This window comes from Heptranchias perlo, chromosome 1, assembly GCF_035084215.1.
Source record: "Heptranchias perlo isolate sHepPer1 chromosome 1, sHepPer1.hap1, whole genome shotgun sequence".
In the NCBI taxonomy this organism is placed as follows: domain Eukaryota; kingdom Metazoa; phylum Chordata; class Chondrichthyes; order Hexanchiformes; family Hexanchidae; genus Heptranchias; species Heptranchias perlo.
The window spans coordinates 9,277,984-9,304,286 of record NC_090325.1 but is presented as its reverse complement, the minus strand read 5'-3'; positions in this window follow the sequence as shown (position 1 = coordinate 9,304,286).

The window sequence follows — 26,303 nt, the reverse complement described above, 5'->3', positions numbered from 1 at the left end:
ATCAACGCTGGTTCAATGAGGAGTGTAGAAGAGCATGCCAGGAGCAGCACCAGGCGGACCTAAAAATGAGGTGCCAACCTGGTGAAGCTACAACTCAGGACTACATGCTATAGACAGAGCTAAGCGATTCCACAACCAACGGATCAGATCAAAGCTCTGCAGTCCTGCCACATCTAGTCGTGAATGGTGGTGGACAATTAAACAGCTAACGGGAGGAGGAGGCTCTGTAAACATCCCCATCCTCAATGATGGTGGAGTCCAGCACATGAGTGCAAAAGACAAGGCTGAAGCGTTTGCAACCATCTTCAGCAGAAGTGCCGAGTGGATGATCCATCTCGGCCTCTTCCCGATATCCCCACCATCACAGAAGCCAGTCTTCAGCCAATTCGATTCACTCCACGTGATATCAAGAAACGGCTGAGTGCACTGGATACAGCAAAGGCTATGGGCCCCGACAACATCCCGGCTGTAGTGCTGAAATCATTTGCTCCAGAACTAGCTGAGCCTCTAGCCAAGCTGTTCCAGTACAGCTACAACACTGGCATCTACCCGACAATGTGGAAAATTGCCCAGGTATGTCCTGTCCACACAAAGCAGGACAAATCCAATCCGGCCAATTACCGCCCCATCAGTCCACTCTCAATCATCAGCAAAGTGATGGAAGGCGTCGTCGACAGTGCTATCAAGCGACACTTACTCACCAATAACCCGCTCACCGATGCTCAGTTTGGGTTCCGCCAGGACCACTCAGCTCCAGACCTCATTACAGCCTTGGTCCAAACATGGACAAAAGAGCTGAATTCCAGAGGTGAGGTGAGAGTGACTGCCCTTGACATCAAGGCAGCATTTTACCGAGTGTGGCACCGAGGAGCCCTAGTAAAATTGAAGTCAATGGGAATCAGGGGGAAAACTCTCCGGTGGCTGGAGTCATACCTAGCACAAAGGAAGATGGTAGTGGTTGTTGGAGGCCAATCATCTCAGCCCCAGGATATTACTGCAGGAGTTCCTCAGGGCAGTGTCCTATGCCCAACCATCTTCAGCTGCTTCATCAATGAACTTCCCTCCATCATAAGGTCAGAGGTGGGGATGTTCGCTGATGATTGCACAGTGTTCAGTTCCATTTGCAACCCCTCAGATAATGAAGCAGTTCGTGCCCGCATGCAGCAAGATCTGGACAACATCCAGGCTTGGGCTGACAAGTGGCAAGTAACATTCGTGCCAGACAAGTGCCAGGCAATGACCATCTCCAACATGAGAAAGTCTAACCACCTCCCCATGACATTCAACGGCATTACCATCACCAAATCCCCCACCATCAACATCCTGGGGGTCACCATTGACCAGAAACTTAACTGGACCAGCCATACTGTGGCTACAAGAGCAGGCCAGAGGCTGGGTATTCTGTGGCGAGTGACTCACCTCCTGACTCCCCGAAGCCTTTCCACCATCTACAAGGCACAAGTCAGGAGTGTGTTGGAATACTCTCCACTTGCTTGGATGAGTGCAGCTCCAGCAACACTCAAGAAGCTCGACACCATCCAGGACAAAGCAGCCTGTTTGATTGGCACCCCATCCACCACCCTAAACATTCATTCCCTTCACCACTGGTGCACTGTGGCTGCAGTGTGTACCATCCACAGGATGCACTGCAGCAACTCGCCAAGGCTTCTTCGACAGCACCTCCCAAACCCGCGACCTCTACCACCTAGAAGGACAAGAGCAGCAGGCACATGGGAACAACACCACCTGCACGTTCCCCTCCAAGTCACACATCCCCAAATTGTAAATATATCGCCGTTCCTTCATCGTCGCTGGGTCAAAATCCTGGAACTCCCTACCTAACAGCACTGTGGGAGAACCTTCACCACATGGACTGCAGCGGTTCAAGAAGGCGGCTCACCACCACCTTCTCAAGGGCAATTCGGGATGGGCAATAAATGGTGGCCTCGCCAGCGTCGCCCACATCCCATGAACGAATAAAAAAAAAGCGCATGAACAATTTATCATGGCCTTTTCAACTTAGTCACGGAGAGTACAAAGGAACATAGGATCAGGAGTCGGCCATTCAGCCCCTTGAGCCTGTTCTGCCAGTAGAACAAAGTCAGGAGAGAAATGGTATCCTTTTCAAGGGACAAATTTTTTTAATTAAGGAATGAAGAAAGCTTAAATTGAAGTTGTGCCTCATTACAGCCTCTTAGAATTGTTCCAAAGCGCTTCATAAATAATGAATTACTTTTCTTAGTTTGCACACAGCAAGATCCCACAAACAGCAATGAAATTAATGATTTCAGCATTTTAGATCGAGGGAAGAATGTTGGCCGGGACACCTCCTCGGGCCAATTCTTCGAATACTGACAGAAGTCCACCTGGCCGGTAGACGGGCCCTTTGTTTAACTTCTCGTCTGAAAGCTGACACCTCTGACAGTGCAGCGCTCCCTCAGTATAGCACTATTGTGTCAGCCTAGGTTTTGAGCTCAAATTCTGCAGTAAGAATTGAGCCCAAGATCTTCAGACTGAGAATTGAATTTGGGGATACAGTGAAGGAGTAATTTAAAAAAAAATGTTTTTCATTCGTTCATGGGATGTGGGCGTCGCTGGCGAGGCCAGCATTTATTGCCCATCCCTAATTGCCCTCGAGAAGGTGGTGGTGAGCCACCTTCTTGAACCGCTGCAGTCCGTGTGGTGACGGTTCTCCCACAGTGCTGTTAGGAAGGGAGTTCCAGGATTTTGACCCAGCGACAATGAAGGAACGGCGATATATTTCCAAGTCGGGATGGTGTGTGACTTGGAGGGGAACATGCAGGTGGTGTTGTTCCCTTGTGCCTGCTGCTCTTGTCCTTCTAGGTGGTAGAGTTCGCGGGTTTGGGAGGTGCTGTCGAAGAAGCCTTGGCGAGTTGCTGCAGTGCATCCTGTGGATGGTACACACTGCAGCCTCAGTGCGCCGGTGGTGAAGGGAGTGAATGTTTAGTGTGGTGGATGGGGTGCCAAACAAGCGGGCTGCTTTATCATGGATGGTGTCGAGCTTCTTGAGTGTTGTTGGAGCTGCACTCATCCAAGCAAGTGGAGAGTATTCCATCACACTCCTGACTTGTGCCTTGTAGATGGTGGAAAGGCTTTGGGGAGTCAGGAGATGAGTCACTCGCCGCAGAATACCCAGCCTCTGACCTGCTCTCGTAGCCACAATATTTATGTGGCTGGTCCAGTTAAGTTTCTGGTCAATGGTGACCCTCAGGATGCTGATGGTGGGGGATTCGGCGATGGTAATGGCGTTGACTGTCAAGGGGAGGTGGTTGGAATCTCTTGTTGGAGATGGTCATTGCCTGGCACTTATATGGCGCGTATGTTACTTGCCACTTATGAGCCCAAGCCTGGATTTGGGACATATGGTAAGTGTGGCAGGCTTGGGAGGAACAGGTGATTTTTGACCTGTGGTTCCAAAACCTCTTCGTCACTGGGGATTTTCCTCACCTCATTTCTGGCTTTGTTATAGATTAATTGATAAGAGATTGATTGCTCTGATTAGTCAACAACTCCATTATTATTGTATCATGTCACTACCAGGATGGTAGAAGGTGAACTAGATGGACCTTGGTATTTTTTCGACCAGCAATCCCTATGTTCCTATGAGTGTCAAGCAGAGTTATTACCCATCTCCATCTCAGGTCACTTCTATTCATTTTGGATTTTGTGCTTTCCATACATGGTCCTCTTTGCTTCAAGTTGCAAGGAGACATCAAATTTCTTGCCCATTGCTTTTTTGATTATTATTATCTCTCTTCCTCCACTGACAATCTTGAGCTCATGCTTGGCAATGGTTCTACACAGACCAATTGTCCTCTTGTACCTCACCCAACTGGCCATTCTAGGCTACACAAAGGAACCAATTTCATCTAAATATTGTGAATGAGCCTGTAGCCTACCGAGACCCCTAGAAGGCCCATAGCAGTCAAAGATTGTCGGCGGGCATTGCTATTAATTGGTTAGCCCGGGGGTGAAGGATAGAATACTAGAGCTTGGTCTTCAGTTGCTTCCAAGCCTTTATTCACAGAGATCCTCCTTACACACACACCACACCCTAACTAAGCTCACATAGAAAAAGGATACAAGAGAGTCCCCAGTTGACACACACCACCTGAATACAATTAACACTAATTGATATAAATCACATGAAACAGTTCACAGATTTTTGTGGCTCCTTACACCTCTCCATTTCTTTCAATACTTTTTCCAGCACCATCTTGCTGGAGATGCAACTCAAAAGATTCGTTTGGTCTGTTGGCAACAGGAGAGTCAGCGCTCCGGAATTTTGCATGATAAGTTTTATTAATAGAGGCATGGAGTACAAAAGCAAGGACACAGATTTAAGGTGATCGGCAAAAGAGCCAGAGGCGACATGAGGAAACATTTTTTTACACAGCGAGTTATTATGATCTGGAATGCACTGCCTGGAAGGGCGGTGGAAGCAGATTCAATAGTAACTTTCATAAGGTTAATTGGATAAATACTTGAAGGGAAAAAAAATTACAGGGCTTTGGGGAAAGAGCAGGAGAATGGGACTAATTGGATAGCTCTTTCAAAGAACGGGCACAGTCATGATGGGCCGAATGGCCTCCTTCTGTGTTGTACCTACGAAAATACTATGATAGGACAAATATCGGGCATTCAGACGCATGCTCGTCTACCACCTTAAACACCCACTCTCTCCACCACCGGTGCACCGTGGCTGCAGTGCGTACAATCTATCGGATGCTCTGCAGCAGCTCACCAAGGATTCTTCGACAGCATCTCCCACGCCCCTGATTTCACCACCCAGAAACATAAGGGCAGCAGGTACATGGGAAAGCTATCACCTTCAAGTTCCCCTCCAAGTCGTGGTCTACATGGACTTTAGCAAAGCCTTTGACAAGTTACCGCATGGTAGGTTGTTACATAAGGTTAAATCTCACGGGATCCAAGGTGAGGTAGCCAATTGGATACAAAATTGGATTGACGACAGAAGACAGAGGGTGGTTGTTTTACAAACTGGAGGCCTGTGACCAGCGGTGTGCCTCAGGGATCAGTGCTGGGTCCGCTGTTATTTGTTATTTCTATTAATGATTTGGATGAGAATTTAGGAGGCATGGTTAGTAAGTTTGCAGATGACACCAAGATTGGTGGCATTGTGGACAGTGAAGAAGGTTATCTAGGATTGCAACGGGATCTTGATAAATTGGGCCAGTGGGCCGATGAATGGCAGATGGAGTTTAATTTCGATAAATGTGAGGTGATGCATTTTGGTAGATCGAATCGGGCCAGGACCTACTCCGTTAATGGTAGGGCGTTGGGGAGAGTTGTAGAACAAAGAGATCTAGGAGTACAGGTTCATAGCTCCTTGAAAGTGGAGTCACAGGTGGATAGGGTGGTGAAGAAGGCATTCAGCATGCTTGGTTTCATTGGTCAGAACATTGAATACAGGAGTTGGGATGTCTTGTTGAAGTTGTACAAGACATTAGTTAGGCCACACTTGGAATACTGTGTACAGTTCTGGTCACCCTATTATAGAAAGGATATTATTAAACTAGAAAGAGTGCAGAAAAGATTTACTAGGATGCTACCGGGACTTGATGGTTTGACTTATAGGGAGAGGTTGAATAGACTGAGACTTTTTTCCCTGGAGAGTAGGAGGTTTAGGGGTGATCTTATAGAAGTCTATAAAATAATGAGGGACATAGATAAGGTAGATAGTCAAAATCTTTTCCCAAAGGTAGGGGAGTCTATAACGAGGGGGCATAGATTTATGGTGAGAGGGGAGAGATACAAAAGGGTCCAGAGGGGCAATTTTTTCACTCAAAGGGTGGTGAGTGTCTGGAACGAGCTGCCAGAGGCAGTAGTAGAGGCGGGTACAATTTTGTCTTTTAAAAAGCATTTGGACAGTTACATGGGTAAGATGGGTATAGAGGGATATGGGCCAAGTGCAGGCAATTGGGACTAGCTTAGTGGTATAAACTGGGCGACATGGACATGTTGGGCCGAAGGGCCTGTTTCCATGTTGTAAACTTCTATGATTCTATGATTCTAAGTCACACACCCATCCTGATTTGGACGAATATCCCCGTTCCTTCGTCGTCACTGGGTCAAAACCCTGCAACTCCCCACCACAGCGTTGTGGGAGCACCTTCACCACACAGACTGCAAGAAGGCGACTCACCACCACCTTCTAAAGGGTCACTCGAGTAATAACTCGGATAACCAGGTGGTGAAGGATACAATACTAGAGCCTGGTCTTCAGTTGCTTCCAAGCCTTTATTCACAGAGCCCCACATTAAACCCACCACACCCTAGATAAGCTTTCATATAATTGGATACAAGAGAGTCCCCAATTGATACGCACCACCTGAATACAATTAACACTAATTGATAAATCATATGATTAAAATTAACAACTAGTGATGGGCAATAAATGCTGGCTGCACTGGCAACGCCCATATCCTGAGAATGAACAAAGAAAAACGCCAGCCACGTGCCCATGCTCCGGATATGTGTTCCTGGCGCATGACTCTCTGCCCAGGCAAAGCTTTACTCCACTGTGTCTCTTTATTTTAAACAGAAGTCTAGGTGCAGGGCCAAAGCCCATCATTCAAAGCACCACCATGGTTCAGAAGAGTGGAAGAAGCAAAACAGTGAGTGGTGATCAGGTGACAATAAGCTTGGGTTTTGAAAGCCCGGCAAGTGCAGGAGGAGGGAATGGCTAAAGGCAAAGTTATGAAATCCTGGGAGGGAACAAGTCAGAACCCATAGAAGGTTACAATACAGAAGGAGGCCATTCGGTCCATTGTGTCTGTGCTGGCTCTTTTCTAGGGCCTTGGAGAGGGTGCAGAGCAGACTTATCAAATTATACCAGGGATGAGGGACTTCAGTTATGTGGAGAGACTGGAGAAGCTGGGGTTGTTCTCCTTAGAGCAGAGAAGGTTAAGGGGAGATTTAATAGAGGTGTTGAAAATCATGAACGGTTTTGATAGAGTAAATAGGGAGAGGGGGTCGGTAACCAGAGGACGCAGATTTAAGGTAATTGGCAAAAGAACCAGTGGGGAGATGAGGAGAAGATTTTTTACACAGCGAGTTGTTGTGATCTGGAATGCACTGCCTGATAATTTTCTGAAGGGAACGGGATATGTACTTGAAAAGGAAAAATTTGCAGGGCTATGGGGTAAGTGCTGGGGGAAGTGGGACTAATTAGGTAGCACCGGCACAAAGGGCCAAATGGCCTCCTTTTGAGCTGCATGATTCTATGATTTCATTGCCCTATAGAACTGTGTAGGCAAAGAGTTAGGACTGGAGATGATATGATAAGTCTTCACTGCAACACATTGAGGATGCAGGAGGAGGAAGGGCATGTATTTAGGAGGAACTAGTGAGGAAAGTTCAGAGTGTCACTGACCATAGTCCTATAGCTAAAATGGAGAGAGGCTAAACAGGGTGCATCGGAGAAAGGTCTGGTCCCAAATAATTAAGACTCAACTCAAAAGTGACGAAGCGTTTCTTTGCGTGCTTGCGAAATGCCACTTTTCAAGTCACAACCTTTGTTTCATTGACCGTCATTTTCCTCTTACATTCTCCCTTTGACCCCTGAACCCTAAGGCAGCCAGGCCTTCCACTTGACATAGAACAGCTGTTGGATTTTCTCATGTCGAAACAGATCTTCGTATGAATTGACAGCTACAGCTTAACAAAAAACTGACGCGAAGCTGAGAAAGGTTTTAAAGTAATTGTTGTCCCTTCACATCTGGCCCGAGGGCCCAGATGTGAACATTAAGCCCACTAAAAGCAGTCAACGTTTATATTCTTCTCCTCGCAATACATAAATATGTGCCATAACATATTTCGGTGTAGCTTGCACCACCAGCTGGGCACAGCAAGATCCCACAAACAGCAATGTGATAATGACCAAATAATCTGTTCTAGTGATGTTGATTGAGGGATAAATATTGGCCAGGCCACCAGGGAGAACTCTCTGGCTCTTCTTTGAAATAGTGCCATGGGATTTTTTAGATCCACCCATCAAGGTAGACCGGCCAATGGATTATTGTCTCATCTGAAAAACGGCACCTCTGACGGTGCAGCACTCCCTCAGCACTGCACTGGAATGTCAGCCTAGATTTTGCGCTCAAGTCCCTGGAGTGGGGCTTGAACCCACAACCTTCATGATTCAGAGGCGAGATGTCACCACTGAGTCACAGCTGACACGATGACACTGCATTAGGGATTGATACAATAGACAGTTTCCTAGAAGTAAAGGGAATTAGGGGTTACAGGGAGCTGGCAGGAAATTGGACATGAAGCTGAGTTCGGATCGGTCAAGGCCCTGTGGGTGGTGGAGCGGGCCCAGGGGCTGAGTGGCCGGGTCCTGCTGCTACTTCTTGTGTTCTTTAGATTTGAGGTTAGGATCAGATCAGCCATGATCTTATTGAATGGCGGAGCAGGCTCGAGGGGCCGATTGGCCTACTCCTGCTCCTATTTCTTATGTTCTTATGTTCTTATTGTAGTACTGAGTTGTCACCTTTTAGGTGAAATCTTAAACCAAGATCCTGTCCACCCATTCTGTTGGTTCTGGTGGATCTTAAAGGTCCCAGGGCACTTTTTGAAGAGGAGCAGGAGAGTTCTCCTGGTGTCCTGGCCAATATTCCACACTCAACCAACATCACCCATAATCGCTAAATTGTTCATTCATTCCATTTGCTATTTGTGGGTTCTTGGGGAAGAACAAAAGGGAAGTTCTGTGGTAGGGTGGAGGACAGGTGTGGTTAAATGACAAAAGGGGATCTTGGTGCAAGGCAAAAGAGGGGTGGTAATATAACAGGTTAAGAAACAAAAGATGGAGGTGTAAATGGCCACAGCAGAACTATTACCAGTTCTGATGAAAGGTCATCGACCTGAAACATTAACTCTGTTTCTCTCTCCACAGATGCTGCCTGACTTGCTGAGTGGGTCCAGCATTTTCTGTTTTTAACTTCAGATTTCCAGCATCTGTGTGTCTGAGAAAATGGGAGCGGTGGATATGATCTCAGCCTCGCTCCTTCACCCCAGGTCCACCTTCACCATCCCTTTCCCAACCCATATCTCCCTTGCTATCCCAGCTAGCGTATCCAAGATCTTAAAGGGGAATGCAGAGAGCAGGTTGAATCTACGAGAAGGCGGGGGTGGGGGATGGGGGGAGGAGGAGCTGATGTTGATTTAACGACTACTTCTATCTTAATATGGGTGGGTGGAACATTGTCATCCAAGTTTAAACTGTTCGTGTCACCGGGTGTTTGTGTGTTTTGTTGGCAGTGATATATTTGCCTCTGTGGTACTTTGCGGCATGTCATGTGAATTCCATTTATTTTAAGCTGCTCTACCTGTTGCTGATCCTCAAAGACTCCTGCAGGCATTTTGTTTCTAACCGTGCAATCCCTTGTACAAATGGAGCCAAGAGGCAAAACAGGCATTAGATGTTGTTTTTTGAGATGAGCACAAAGTATATCAGCACCTGATTTACAACCCCTTTTACCAAGTCCAGGCCAAGCAAGCTATCAGCAGAGCCTAACCTATAATTACAAGAAAATTATCCCTTTGGCTCTGCTCCACGGGATTGTCACAACATAACCTCAAATGAATTCCACTAGTTTCAAAAACACTGCAGGTGATTCATCAATGTGTCGACAGTCATTTGTCAGGTTTCCCTGCCTAATAGTTATAGTCTGAAAAACAAGTGATTCCCTATTTGTATCTCGTTCGATTAATGTTTGCATCATTATAGTCTAGAAATTCTGGGTGTTGGGAGGGTGTTGGGTGGGGTGGCGGTGAGGAGTGGAAATATTGGTCTTCCGCCCTCATCGTCTCCCACTTTCTTGGGAAGGGCGCGGAACTTGTAGGATACTGAGATCCACCAGAAATCCGGATAGTTCCGCCTACTGTCCGGCCAGCAGTAAGTAAGCCTGCTGGAAGAGAGATTTATTGACTGCCATTTTTGTTTATTCGTTCATGGGATGTGGGCGTCGCTAGCGAGGCATTTATTGCCCATCCCTAATTGCCCTTGAGAAGGTGGTGGTGAGCCGCTTTCTTGAACCGCTGCAGTCCGTGTGGTGACGGTTCTCCCACAGTGCTGTTAGGAAGGGAGTTCCAGGATTTTGACCCAGCGACGATGAAGGAACGGCGATATATTTCCAAGTCGGGGTGGTGTGTGACTTGGAGGGGAACGTGCAGGTGGTGGTGTTCCCATGTACCTGCTGCCCTTGTCCTTCTCGGTGGTAGAGGTCGCGGGTTTGGGAGGTGCTGTCGAAGAAGCCTTGGCGAGTTGCTGCAGTGCATCCTGTGGATGGTGCACACTGCAGCCACAGTGCGCCGGTGGTGAAGGGATGATATGGCTATCATCAGACCAGCAAGGAAGCAGCTTTGGAGGGGACTCTGATAACTCCCCTCCAATGTGTCGCCCTCCTCCCCTCGTTCCAGATTGAGTAGCAAGGTGCCCCTCCAAAATCCCGTCATGTTCGTGGCTTTGGAACCAACAACAACTTGCATTTATATAGCGCCTTTAACAAAGTAAAAACGTCCCAAGGTGTTTCACAGGAGCGTGACCAAACAAAATTTGACACCGAGCCACATAAGAAGATATTAGGACAAGTGACCAAAAACTTGGTCAAAGAGGTAGGTTTTAAGAAGCGTCTTAAAGAGAGAAGGAGAGAGGGAGAGGTGGGGAGGTTTAGGGAGGGAATTCCAGAGCTTAGGGCCTAGGCAGCTGAAGGTACGGCCGCCATTGGCGGAGCGAAGGGAGTGGGGTATTAGTGCCAATACCAGCACGGATTCCCACCCCTGGTATGTAAGTGAGCTAGTCCTCGAGATTTGGGATGGCAAGTGGGCAGGCGGATCCAGTCCCATCCTGTCACGCTTCCAGCGTTACAGCACTAGGGCCGCATGTTCTGGCCAATATTTCTGGATTATTTAGAAAGAGTTCAATAACATATAAAATTGCCTGTGTAATTTACTCTGTAAAAGTGCGGACAAAAATATTAATGGACTGTCTGCCACAGGTCAAAGGTAGAATCATAGAATCTTGCAGCACAGAAGGAGGCCATTCGGCCCATTGTGTCTGTTGCTGGCTCCTTAAAAGATCTACCCAATTAGACCCACTCCCCTGCTCTTTCCCCAAAGCCCTGCAAAATTTTCATTTTCAACTATTTATCCAATTCCCTTTTGAAAGTGGCAGTTCTTCCTATTGGGGCCTAGAGAGTGAACATTGGCGGGCTGTTCAACCATAGAAGGCGTTACAACTGAGCCTGATTCTGTCCCTACCCAATATATATATATACATATATATTGTACAGGGCATTGGTGAGGCCACACTTGGAGTACTCTGGTCACCCTATTATAGAAAGGATATTATTAAACTAGAAAGAGTGCAGAAAAGATTTACTAGGATGCTACCGGGACTTGATGGTTTGACTTATAGGGAGAGGTTAGACAGACTGGGACTTTTTTCCCTGGAGAGTAGGAGGTTAAGGGGTGATCTTATAGAAGTCTATAAAATAATGAGGGGCATAGATAAGGTCGATAGTCAAAATCTTTTCCCAAAGGTAGGGGAGTCTATAACGAGGGGGCATAGATTTAAGGTGAGAGGGGAGAGATACAAAAGGGTCCAGAGGGGCAATTTTTTCACTCAAAGGGTGGTGAGTGTCTGGAACGAGCTGCCAGAGGCAGTAGTAGAGGCGGGTACAATTTTGTCTTTTAAAAAGCATTTGGACAGTTACATGGGTAAGATGGGTATAGAGGGATATGGACCAAGTGCAGGAAATTGGGACTAGCTTAGTGGTATAAACTGGGCGACATGGACATGTTGGGCTGAAGGGCCTGTTTCCATGTTGTAACTTCTATGATTCTATGATTCTATATGTACACACACACGCATGTGCGCTCGTGCCAATGTGCCTGTGTGCAAACAACCGTTCATGAAGGAAGTGCCTATTCAAAGAAGCAATTGAAGACGTTGGCAGTTATGCAGGATGAGCTATTGGGCCTAAACGTGCCAAGAAAAGAGATACTGAGTTGTCAGAGAGAAATTGATCCTCTCTGTACAGCTGAACCTGTGCACCGTAGGGAAAGTTTGATAAGTGAGACTGCGAGTGAGAAAACGGATAAGAGAGAATTAGGCGCCTCGCTAAAAGCTGCCTCTGGGAAAGATCCTTCTGCCCTTTTCGTTTCGTCAACCGACTTTCCAGTAATGTTATATACAACTGAGAGATGCAGCCATTGATTCTCAGTTATTGCTTGTGCTCCCATCTGAATATTCGTCAATTGACGGACGTGGGCCTGAAGCAAAGGAGTCAAAGTTCCAAATCAATTCCAATGTAACTTTGGGAGACCTGCACACAGTGTGTAGGAGGCATAAGAGATCAGGGTTGTCTTCCCGAGGGGCTAGTCGAAGCCCCTTCCCCCGATTTCTCTCTCTCCCACCCACCCCCTCCACTCTCAACCCACCCCACACACACACACACACACACACACACGCACGCACACACACGCCACTGTGGCAGCTGTTTTTCAAACCATGGACAAAACAAATGAAAGGACAAAAAAAAAATGAAGTCATTTCGATGCTTTTGTTTATAGATTTTCTGCAGAGAAGGAGCTTCTAATGTAAAGATATGACCGCAGTTCCTCGCAAAGGAATTTCTGTATTTGTAATCTTTGCACAATTTCAAAGAAGAGCAGGAGAGTTCTCCCCGGTGTCCTGGTCAATATTTACCCCTCAGCCAACATTGCTAAAAACAGACTATCTGGTAATTATCTCATTGCTGTGTGCAAATCTTGCTGTGTGCAAATTGTCTGTCGTGTTTCCCTACATTACAACTGTGACTACAATTCAAAAAGTACTACATTGGCTGTAAACATAGAAACGTAGGTACACAAGGAGGCCATTCAGCCCCTCGGGCCTGTCCCGCCATTCAATTAGATCATGGCTAATCTGTACTCCATATACTTGCCTTTGTTCCATATCCCTTGATACCCTTACCCAACAAAAATCTATCAATCTCAGTCTTGAAAATTTCAATCGATCCCCAGCACCCACAGCCTTTTGGAGGAGAGAGTTCCAGATTTCCACTACCCTTTGTGTGAAAAAGTGCATCCTGATTTCACTCTTGAATGGCCGAGCTCTAATTTTAAGATTGTGCCCTCTTGTTCTGGATTTCCCCCACCAGGGGAATTAATTTCTCTGTATCTACCCCATCGAATCATGTAATCATTTTAAATACCTCGATTAGATCACTCCTTAACCACGTAAGCTCAAGGATATACGAGACAAGTTTATGGAACCTGTTGTCATAATTTAACCCTTTAAGCTCTGGTGTCATTCTGGTCAATCTGCCCTGCCCCCCTCCAAGGCCAATATATCCTTCCTGAGGTGCGGTGCCCAGAACTGAACTCAATACTCCAGATGGGGTCTGACCAAGGCTCCATACAACTGAAGCATCACTTACTTCACTTTAGAATGCCAATCCCCCCGAGATAAAGACCAACGTTCCATTTGGCTTTTTGATTACAGAGCTTTGGGATGTCCTGAGGTCGCGGAAGGCACTGTATGAATGCAAGTCACGCACGAGTCACAGTTGAAAGCCAGCAAACTAAATCAGCCCATTGGAAGTTACACCTGAGAGACAGACCATTCGGCCCATCAATTCTGATCCCAAGTGTTTCTCCACATGAACCAGCTGTCCTAATCCTACTCTCCTGCTCACTCCCCATGCTATTTAGATTTCCTCTTTTTCCAGTCTCAGAGCAAGTCACACACACACACACACACACACACGTGATCCGAGGTATCACTGATGCTTGTTTGATGGGATCTGTCCCCTCTGTGCCGGCTGTAAGGGGTAGAAGGTGAAATGAACTTCGGCAGCCTGAAGTTAGCTCCCAGCAGGTGCAAACAGACAGCACAGAACTGCCCACGATTTTGGCAAAATTCGGTACTGAATTGGCAATCTCACTCAATGGCTGAGTAAGAAGTCGAAAGGTCCTTTATGATGTTCCTTAAAACCTACTCCCTTAACCAAGCTTATATGTCCTAATATGTCAGCCATGCCTCAATGGGTAGCACTTCTCGCCTCTGAGTTGTAAAGGTTGTGGTTTCAAGTCCCACACCAGAGACTTAAGCACAAAATCCAGGCTGATAATCCAGTCCGGTACTGAGAGAGTGCTGCACTGTCGGACGTGCCCTCTTTCAGATGAGATGTTAAACTGATGCCCCGTCTGCCTTCTCAGGTGGACGTAAAAGATCCCACTGCAGTATTCATAGAAGAGCAGGGGAGTTCTCCCTGGTGTTCTGGCCAATTTTTATCCCTCAACCATAGAATCATAGAAAGGTTATAGCATGAAAGGTCGCCATTCGGCCCATCGAGTCCGCGCCAGCTCTATTCAAGACCAATCCAGCTAGTCCCACTCTTCTGCCCTTTCCCCGTAGCCCTGCAACATTTTTCCTTTCAAGTACTTATCCAGTTCCCTTTTGAAGGCTATGATTGAATCTGCCTCCACCACCCCCTCGGGCAGTGCATTCCAGATCCTAACCACTCGCTGTGTAAAAAAGTTTTTCCTCATGTCACCTTTGGTTCTTTTGCCAATCACCTTAAATCTATGTCCTCTGGTCCTTGACCCTTCCGCCAATGGGAAGAGTTTCTCTCTATCTACTCTGTCTAGACCCTTCATAATTTGGAATACCTCTAGCAAATCTCCTTGCAACCATCTCTGTTCCAAGGAGAACAACCCCAGCTTCTCCAGTCTATCCACAAAAAGCTAAAGCCCCTCATCCCTGGAATCATTCTAGTAAATGTCTTCTGCACCCTCTCCAAGGTTTTCACATCTTTCCTGAAGTGCAGAGCCCAGAACTGGACACAATACTCCAGTTGTGGCAATCAGTGTTTTATAAAGGTTCATCATGACTTCCATACTCTTGCACTCTATGCCTCTATTTATAAAGCCCAGGATCCTGCATGCTTTTTTAACCACTTTCTTAACCTGTTCTGCCACCTTGAACAATTTGTGCACATATACCCCCAGATCTCTCTGTTCCTGTACCCCTTTTAGAGCTGTGCCCTTTAGTTTATATTGCCTCTCCTCGGTCTTCCGACTGAAATGCATCACTTCGCATTTTTCTGCATTAAATTTCATTTGCCACATGTCTGCCTGTCTATATCCTCTTGAAGTCTATCACTGTCCTCCTCACTGTTTACAACCCTTCCAAGTTTTGTGTCATCTGCAAATTTTGAAATTGTGCCCTGTATACCCAAGTCCAAGTCATTAACGTATATCAAGAAAAGCAGTGGTCCCAGCACTGACCCCTGGGGAACACCACTGTACACCTCCCTCCAGTCTGAAAAACAACCGTTCACCACTACTCTCTGTTTCCTGTCACTTAGCCAATTCTGTATTCATGTTGCTGCTGCCCCCTTTATTCCATGGGTCGCAATCTTGATGATAAGCCTACCATGTGGCATTTTATCAAACCCTTTTGAAAGTGCATATACACCAAATCAACTCCATTGCCCTCATCTACCCTCTCTGTTACCTCATCAAAAATCTCTATCAGGTTAGTTAAACATGATTTGCCTCTAACAAATCCATGCTGGCTTTCCCTAATCAATCCACACTCGTCCAAGTGACTGTTAATTCTGTCCCGGATTATCGTTTCTAAAAGTTTTCCCACCACCGAGGTTAAACTGACTGGCCTGTAGTTGCTGGGTTTATCCTTACACCCTTTTTTGAATATGGGTGTAACATTTGCAATTCTCCAGTCCTCTGGCACCACCACTGTATCTAAGGATGTTTGGAAGATTATGGTCAGTGATCTCCACAATTTCCACCCTTACTTCCCTCAGCAACCTAGGATGCATCCCATCCGGACCGGGTGACTTATCTACTATCACCACCAACGTCACTAAAACAGGTTAGCTGGTCACATTATTGTTTGTGGGACCTTGCTGTGCTTATTGTACTTATTGATTGTAAAGCGCTTTGGGACATCCTGAGGTTGTGAAAGGCGCTGTATAAATGCAAGTCTTTCTTTCGTTAATATCTCCATCTTTGGCTTGGTGTCAATTTCCATCTGATTACGCTCCTGTGAAGCGCCATGGGACGTTTTACTACATTAAAGACGCTGTATAAATGCAGGTTGTTGTTGACTGATACAGTGCGGGGTGATAGTCTGATTAAGATTCATTTAAGGGGCAGAACTGAGGGAGCTATCTGTGCTGAAACTACCTGACAATGCCTGACGGTGCAGTTTAGAGGGAGCGTTGCTCTGCCTCCAGCCCTTGCTGAACCTGACCTGGGAATGCCTGAAGTTGACCGTGGGTGTTATTTCCTGCCGCTTTCCATTAATGTATTGGTCCGCCCGAGAAACTGCAACGTTTATTTAAACCCGTGGTTATTGACCATTTTTTTTGAGTGGACAGGTCAATGGGCACAAATAGTGCATTGACCTGTCTAGTCAAAATGGATAGGAAGTGTTTTAATGGCCATGAGAATTGGCATCCCTCTGGGTTTCCATTGGACAACAGGGCATCTGGAGATAGTCAAGCTTCAGTGGAGCACTCTAAGCCAAAACATGGATGATTTGTTTAAGTTAGCCATAAATAGAAAGAAAATACATTTATATAAATCCCCATCCCACTGTACAGATACATCCAAAATGTTTCACATAGAATCGTAAAATCTGACTGCACAGAAGGAGGCCATTTGGCCCGTCGTGCCTGTGCCGGCTAATTTAGTCCCACACCCCAGCTTCTTCCCTATAAACCTGCAAATTAGTCCTCTTCAAGTACATGTCCAATTGCCTTTCGAAAGTTCCTATGGAAGCTGCTTTAAAGTTGAATGACTGTTGTTATGAAGGCAAACATGCCCACAACAAAATCCCACAAAGAGCAATCGTAGAATCATAGAATCATAGAAGTTACAACATGGAAACAGGCCCTTCGGCCCAACAAGTCCATGTCGCCCAGTTTATACCACTAAGCTAGTCCCAATTGCCTGCACTTGGCCCATATCCCTCTATACCCATCTTACCCATGTAACTGTCCAAATGCTTTTTAAAAGACAAAATTGTACCCGCCTCTACTACTGCCTCTGGCAGCTCGTTCCAGACACTCACCACCCTTTGAGTGAAAAAATTGCCCCTCTGGACCCTTTGAAATGAAATGAATAACCAATTAATTAACTTTGGCAGTGTTGGTTGAGAGAACATAGAACCACAGAACCATAGAAAAGATACAGCATAGAAGGGTGCCATTTGGCCCATTGTGTTCGCGCCGGCTCAAAGAACAACCAGGTGCCCATTCTAATCCCACCTTCCAGCACCCGGTCCGTAGCCCCGCAGCTTACAGCACTTTAGGTGCAGGTCCAGGTACTTTTTAAAAGAGTTAAGGGTCCCTGCCTCTACCACCAATTCGGGCAGCGAATTCCATACACCCACCACCCTCTGGGTAAAAAGGTTTTTCCTCATGTCCCCTCTAATCCTTCCGCCAATCAGCTTAAATCTATGTCCTCTAGTTCTTGAACTCTCCGCTAGGTGAAACAGGTACTTCCTGTCTACTCTATCTGGGCCCCTCATAATTTTGTACACCTCAATCAAGTCTCCCCTCAGCCTCCTCTGCTCCAAGGAAAACAACCCCAGCCTATCCAATCTCCCCTCGTAGCTGCAATTTTCAAGCCCAGGCAACATTCTTGTAAATCTTCTCTGCACTCTCTCCAGAGCAATTACGTCCTTCCTGTAATGTGGTGACCAGAACTGCGCACAATACTCCAGCTGTGGCCTTACCAACGTTTTATACAGTTCCAATATTACATCCCTGCTTTTGTATTCTATACCTCGGCTAATAACAGAGAGCATTCCGTATGCCTTCTTCACAACCTTATCTACCTGTACAGCCACCTTCAGGGACCTGTGCACATGCACTCCAAGGTCTCTCACTTCCTCTACCCCTCTCAATATATTCCCGTTTACTGCATATTCCCTTTTACTGTTTGCCCTCCCTAAGTGCATTACCTCACACTTCTCCGGGTTGAACTCCATTTGCCACTTTTCCGCCCACTCCACCAACCCATTGATATCTTCTTGGAGTCTACAGCTATCCTCTTCACTATCAACTACACGGCCAATTTTTGTATCGTCTGCAAATTTGACAATCATGCCCCCTACACTCAAGTCCAAATCATTAATATAAACCACAAACAGCAAGGGACCCAACACTGAGCCCTGTGGCACACCACTGGAAACAGATTTCCATTCGCAAAGACATCCATCGACTTTCACCCTTTGTTTCCTGTTACTGAACCAATTTTGGATCCAATTCGCCACATTTCCCTGTATCCCATGGGCTTTTACCTTTCTGACCAGTCTGCCATGTGGGACCTTGTCAAATGCCTTACTAAAATCCACGTAGACGACATCCACTGCACTACCCTCATCAATCCTCCTTATCACTTCCTCAAAGAATTTAATCAGATTTGTAAGGCGTGACCTTCCCTGAACAAATCCATGCTGACTATCCCTGATTAAACCATGCCTTTCCAAGTGACAGTTTATCCTATCTCTCAGTATTGATTCTAATAGTTTGCCCACCACCGAGGTAAGACTGACCGGCTTATAATTGTTTGGCCTTTCCCTCATACCCTTTTTAAACAATGGTACTATGTTTGCAGTCTTCCAGTCCTCCGGTACTTCCCCTGTATCTAGTGTGGATTGGAAAATGATCCTCAGAGCATCCGTTATTTCCTCCCTGGTTGACCAGGCCTCCAGGACACAACCCCCCCACATTTCTTCGAATAGTACCCCAGGGTCTTGAACGTATGCCTAAAATGCCAGAACAGGCTGAGGAGCCATAGTTTAACATCTTGTCTGAAGGACTGCAACTCTGAAAATGCTGTGCTGGAATGCCAGCCTAGATTATGTACTCAGGGCTTGAATGGGGATCAAACCCACAACATTTTGATCCAAAGTGATATCAACTGAGCCAAACTGGCAATATGAGACAATGGGTAGCATCGCTTTCAAACATTGACAAGAGGAATGTCCAAAGTAAGAACAGGAAAGATTAAGGATGAGGAAAGGCCATTTGGCCCATCAAAGCTCACCCCTCTACTACCCTCATTCTTCCACTGAAGCTTATCCCCATGTACCCCAATTCTTTCAGAGAAGCTGATTTCTCTAATACTCTAACTCTCCTCTCGAAGCTCAAACCTTTAGTACCCTAACTCTTCAGCATGGCATCCAATACCAATTACAATGCATTTAACTCTAACTACTCCACCTGTGAGATTGCAATAAATTCTGTTCAATAGGAAAGTGAGCTGTACAGATCGGAAAGGTTATAGATTCAATCCGCAGTCTGCGCTGATCAACTGACCTCAGTCACAGCACTTTGGAAAGTCCTTGGCAATCAAGGCCCCTGGAACTTGCTTAATGCTATTTGCTTTTGATTTAGTGTTTAATTCACTGCCACTCCCAGGAATGCCCCACCTTGAAGAAGTTCTGCTCTTCTCTCCGACAGGATTTCCGTTTGTCTCTTTTACCTTGTTCACCTTCATTGCTTTCTGTTTCCTTTCTCGTGTTTGATCAGGTCTCTTCTAAAACTCGCCCTGGCTCTGTGCTTGCTTTAAAAACTGTTAACTCTTTAACTTCTTCCGGTTCTGAGGAAAGGTCTTCGACCTGAAACGTTAACTCTGTTTCTTTCTCCACAGATGCCGCCTGACTTGCTGAGTATTTCCAGCATTTTCTGTTTTTATTTTTGCTTAATGCAAGACTGACTAATGTGACGGGGATGGTTTGGAAGGATCCAGTTGCATAAAAATCCTGTGCTGTCGTAACCTTTATAGTAACGGCAGGGCTGACCCTGTAGTAGATGTCGTCTGGAGATCGGTCTCGAATACATGGCGTATCTACATGACAGCCTACCTCCTGGAGCACAGGGCCCTCAGTCATCGCCAAGTAAGAGTGCCTACCTCTAAAGACTTGGATCCTGGGATGAAGTCGAGTGGCCGCCAGACCCTTGAGGTGCAAATGCATCTGTCTTTGATCCCTTCACCCAAGCTCCTCTTCCTTCTCCAAATCTGTCACCACTATTGGGAGGACCAACTGAATTCACCTGCTGACACCCCTAAGCCTCTCCACCGCCTACAAGGCACAAGGCACAGGAGTGTGATGGAATACCCTCCACTCGCCTGCAACAACACTCAAGGAGCTCAACACTGTCCAAAGCAGTCCGCTTGATCGACATTTCATCCACCAACCTAAACAACCATTCCCTCCAACATCGGCACACTGGGCATGATTTTAGCCCGGAGCTAGGAAGGGGATGAGGTGGTGGGGGGGGGGGGGGGGTTATTCTTGACGGGAAACACGCATGTGCGGGTTTCTCGGACATCCTTACGATTTTGACGTGAGGACGTTGTTTTTTTTTGCTGGTTTCTCACCCAACAGACCAGCCTAATTGATAGGCTGGCTCTCAGTTAGATGGGAGAAGAGGCAAGAAGAGGACGTGATCAGGTAAGTGTTAGATTGGGGGGGGGGGGTCAGGGTCACTGACGGGGGAGGGTTGAGGGTCACCGGGGGGGTTTGGGGGTTACCAGGGGGGGGGGGTTCAGTCATAGTGGGGGGGGGGTGTCAGTCATCGGGGGGCTCAGTCATCAGGGGGGTCAGTCATTGTTGGGGGGGGGGGGGGGGCGGTCAGTGTCAGATGTCATTGCGGGGTCGGAGATCATGGGAGAGGTCACTACAGGTTGGCTTATTGGACCTGGGGAAAGCACTCCTGCTCCTCCGGGCCCACAAGCCGTGCGATAAAGGCATTAACCTGCAGTTTCAGGCCTTCTCGCCTCCTTTGTGTGGCGTGAAGGAGAAGGCCCGGGAATCCCGGCCCCCAGGGACTAAAATCAAAAAAGCTGTAAAAATGGAGGCCCACTCCCTCCTTGAAAGATATTAAGGCCCCACCCGCCTCCTGAGAGCGGGTTGGTTGCCCGCCCCTCGTCTCGCCCCCGTGAAAACTAGAAATGGGCGGGTTGGAGGTGGGTTGGGGGCGGGTTTTAGATTTTCACAATTATTACTGACCCCCTCGGCCGCCAACCACCCATTGTTCCCATTTAAAATCATGCCCACTGTGGCTGCAGTGTGTGCCATCTACAAGATGCCCTGCAGCAACTCACCAAGGCTTCTTTGACAGCACCTCCCAAACCCATGACTTCCACCATCTAGAAGGGTGAGGGCAGCAGGTGCATGGGAACACCATCACCTCCAAGTTCCCCTCCAGTTCACACACCATCATGACTTGGACATTTTTTGGCCGTTCCTTCATGATCGCTGAGTCAGAGCCCTGGAACTCCCTACCTAACAGTGGGAGCCCCTTCACCTCACGGACTGCAGAGGTTCAACAAGAAGGCCCACCACCACCTTCTCAAGGGGCAACTAGGGATGGACAATAAATGCTTAAAGAAAACCCATTTACGTAAGAGACCAGCACTTCCATTAAAACAGCGAGGGAATTTGATATCTGCAGGTTAAACATTTGGCTGATAATGTCACCCCAGCAAAATTTACAGACTCGTAGCTCACGGGGGGGAAGTGGCATCTTACTGCTTACATTCTCAGTCTTTATTACAGCTCAGAGCCTGGAGAAGGACAGGCAAGGCAGACGGATGATAACATCAGCAGACAGTGGAATTACCTAGAGGGCCAGATAAACTTGACCTCCGAGCAGTCGGGGTCACTCCGCGCTGATTGTGATGGTTGCACTCTGACCTTTGGGTTATCTGCCACAAGGGAGCGACTGAAAACCCTGCCATCGATCAGAGGGAAGCAGCTGCCCAGCTCACTGTGGTGTTTTGGGCCTGGTTATCATCAAGGACACAGCCTTTCTGCATCATCGCTCTTGAAGGGTATGGATTACAGCAGTGCTTCTCAAACTTTTCTGTGTGTGGAAGGGTTGGGATGTGGGGGTGGGTGTTTGTTGGGGAGAGGAACCACTGGTACAACCTTGAGGGCCCTCCGGTTCCTACCTTCCAAGAAACGGTGTTCGCTACTCAAAGGGAACAACACTACGACCGCAGGAAGCATTGCTTACTCCTACACGCCCACAGGAATAAGGTGCTGGTGAGTCAAGAAAGATAGGCCTCGCTGTTAACCCATCCCCCCATACCCCCCCACGACGGGCGGGAGTTGGTCGGCGGGGAGGGGGCAGAATTGCTCCCCCGGCCCCTCAAGGAAAGCCTTCGACCTCCCCTTTGCCTATCACGGCGGAGGGGGGGGGGGAAGAGAGAGGCCGTGATCACAGCCCTCCCCAATCTAAGCCCCGATCTCCGGCCTTCCCCCCTCCCATGATGGCCTCTTTCTTCCCCTTCCCCCCAATCCCCGATCTCCGGCTTTCCTCCCTCCTGACTGCCTCTCTCTTCCCCCCCCCAATTCCCCAATCTCCGGTCTCCCCCCTCCCTATTGTTGGGGACCGTCCCCAGGGGTCCCTGGCTGTGGCCTCCTGTCGTTGTTTTGCCCACCCGGCAGCAGTTCGGCCTGTCAATATGGCAAGGCTGCAGGCCGGGAAACGGAAGATGAGAATTATAATGAGGTCCTGCCGTTAAATTTGGCAGGACCTCCGCCTCCCCGGCCTTGCTGGGTTTCCCCTCCCCCCCCGCCTGCCCGTAAGTATCGGGGCCAGAGATTCTGTCTGATGACAGAGCGAAATCTAATCACAAGGATCACGTTCATCCATCCAGAAAGATGCAGCATCCAGTTGTTTCTCAAATGATTCTTGGGTTTTCACATCCACTCCATGGAGTCTGTTCCATGTGTTGGTCACTCTTTGTGTGAAGAGCATCCTGATTTTTGCCTTTTGCTAGTTTGAGCCTGTGACTTCTTGTCTTACGTTCACAAAACCTGAACCTTTACAAATCACTGGTTAGGCCACAGCTGGAGTATTGTGTTCAATCCTGGGCACAGCACTTTAGGAAGGATGTCAAGGCCTTGGAGAGGGGGCAGAGGAGATTTGTCAGAATTATACCAGGGATGAGGGACTTCAGTTATGTGGAGAAATTAGAGAAGCTGGGGTTGTCCTCCTGAGAGCAGAGAAGGTTAAGGGGACGTTTAATAGAGGCGTTCAAAATCATATGGGGCTTTGCTAAAGAAGGAGAAACTGTTTTCTCTGGCAGGAGGGTCAGTAATCAAAATGTTGTGGGCCCAGGAGGAGCGAGAGGAGCCGTTTGAGGTCATGCGGGATTTCCCCCCTCCCCCCCCCCACCCCGCCCCGGACCTTCCCCGGGCCCCACCTACCGGCCACCTCAGCGTAGGAGCCGGCACAATTTCCCCCCCCCCCCCCCCCCCCCCCACAACTGGAGAGCTGAAGCTGGGGCCTTAGAATGGCTCGGGCCTCACACCGGCAAGAATGGGCAGGCGACAGCCGGCCGTTTCAGACGGAGTCGAAGATTGTCCCTGGGAGTTAAAGAAAACGGAGACAGAAAAACTCACTGAGGTTCAGCAAAGGCTGTGTAGTCAGGTTTTTGGACGGAAAGGTGCGGGGGAAAGCTTTGTCCAGGCTGAGACGAAGAATGCAGGAGGGGTAGTCGGTGCCGAAGTCAGCTAAGGTGACCCACTGATGTGGGGAAGTGTGACGTCTTCATTATTTTCGTATTATTACGTGAAGTCATTTAAACTGATTTAATTAAATGATTCCAATCATGACTGTTGTATATTCACTCACTGTGAAATGAAGCAGCTTAACCATTCATATCAGGCTTTGTCTTACCAGGTGTTCTGTTGGTCTAACTCCGCAAAGATTGGCGAGATACATGAGAACACATGGAAAACACACATATATTCTGGTTCAGGTCACCAGGGGTATCATTGTTGCACCGCTGGGTCACGCTATTGACAGCTTTAGTCTACTCTGGCACGTAAGGGGCTTGGGACAAAAGTAAGAAGGAAAGAACTTGCATTTATATAGCGCCTTTCGTGACCTCAGGACGTCCCAAAGCCCTTCACAGTCAATGAAGTACTTTTGAAGTGTAGTCACTGTTGTAATGTAGGAAACGCGGCAGCCAATTTGTGCACAGCAAGATCCCACAAACACCAATGGCAAAATTGTTTTTTTCAGTGATGTTGGTTGAGGGATAAATATTGGCCAGGACACTGAGGAGAACGCCCCAGCTCTTTTTCGAAATAGTGCCATGGGATCTTTTACGTCCACCTGAGAGGGCAGGCGGGGCCTCGGTTTAACGTCTCATCCGAAAGACGGCACCGTAGACAATGCAGCACTCCCTCAGTACTGCACTGGGGATGTCAGCCTGGAATGTATTTATCTTGTAGAAATTTAGAAAATATACACAGCTGTAGTCTTTTTGAGGTCGATTCATTTTTGCCGATGAAAAATAAATGCTGCAACAACAGTAATTAGTCCAGAGCTTCTGTTGGTGCCTGCGGGAGAGAGGGCCTGTTTTAACTGAGTTACGGTGAGACACACATTTACTCACTGTAAATTTGGGGTATTTAATTGCTTCTACATCAAGATGATTCTCTGTGATCATCTGAGCAATGGGTCTCCAGAATGCGTTAAGGTTTATTTACTTATGTTTACATTTCAAACACTGTCCTTAAGTCTCTCTGACTAGCTCTGTCTATATCTCTCTGTCTATCTCTCTCTTTCTTACTGTGTCTATCTCTATCTATTTCTATTGTCACTTTCTATTGCCCTCTCTCTCAGTCTATTTTTCTCTGTCTTTCTCTCTCTCTCTCGCTTTTTCTATCTCTCTCTCTATCTCTGTCATTTTCTTTCTATCACTCTCTCTCTCTGTCTCTCAGCCTGTTTCTTTCTCTTTCTTCATGTCTCTCTCTCTGTCTATCTCTCTCTATGTCACTTTCTTTCTATCACCCTCTCTGTCTATCTCTCTCTGTCTGTCATAGGAACATAGGAATATAGGAACAGGAGTAGGCCATTCAGCCCCTCGTGCCTGCTCCGTCATTTGATTAGGTCATGGCTGATCTGTGATCTAACTCCATATACCTGCCTTTGGCCCATATCCCTTAATACCTTTGGTTGCCAAAAAGCTATCAGCTGTCTCTTTCTTTCTGTCTCTCTCTCTGTCTATCCCTCTTTCTGTCTCTTTCTCTCTCTCACCCTATCTGGAGGTAAAATTGGTCCTGGGCGTTAGTGCAAAGCAGGCGATAGTGAGTTGGCCGTCTGTTTTACACCGCGCCTGATTTCATTTTTCCATTGTCGGGTTGGCGATTCACTATCGCCCGTTTTGCGCTGCAGTCTGAAACCAACTTCACCCACTCTCTATCTCTGACTGTGGAGAAGAGTGTGAATGTGCACACTTAGATCTGATATCAGTTCTTCGTCACACAAAGAGTGATGAACATGTGGAATGGGCCCGCGGGTAGGGCAGTAGAGGTGAAAACCTGAAACCATTGGCTTTGGGATTGTAAGGTCTTTCTGAATGATTGAGCTAAGATTGGCCAAATCTCCTTTGGCACTGCAACTATTTTTCTGAGCTTTTCAGTGTGTATAAGAGTGTAAGTGTGTATCGTATGCGTTTGTGCACGTTTGTCCCCTGTGTGTGAGTCTCACTATGTAAGAGTGTGTGTTTGTGTGTCTGTCTCTGTAAGAAAGCATCGCATTGTAAGTGTTCACGGAGGCATCTCTGTATGTATATTCACGCTGAGCATATGTGTGTGTTTTGTCTCTGTGACATTCTCTCTCCATAAAAAGAGGGATGAGGTCCTGCAGGCAGATTTTAGGGAGCTAGGAAAGAGATTAATAAGCAGGACCTCAAAGGCAGTAATCTCCGGATTACTCCTGGTGCCACGCACTAGTGAGTATAGAAATAGGAGGATCGAGCAGATGAATGTGTGGCTGGAGAAATGGTGCAGGAGGGAGGGCTTTAGATTCTGGGACCAGTTCTGGGGGAGGTGGGACCTGTACAAGCCGGACGGGTTGCACCTGAACAGGACCAGGACCAGTATCGTCGCGGGGAGGTTTGCTAATGCTGTTGGGGAGGGTTTAAACTAGCTTGGCAGAGGGGATGGGAACCTGGGCGTAGATTCAGAAGGGAGAGAAGCAGAGCTGGAAATGGAAGGCAGAAAATTAGTGAGCGAGTTTGGAAGGCAGAGGAAACAAAGGCTAGAAAAGAGGCAACAAAGGAGTTTGGCAGTGCTTAATGGTATATACCTCAATACAAGGAGTCTAGTGAATAAGGTGGATGAGCTGAGGGCACAGATAGACACGTGGCAGTACGATATCATAGCTATTACTGAAACATGGCTTAAA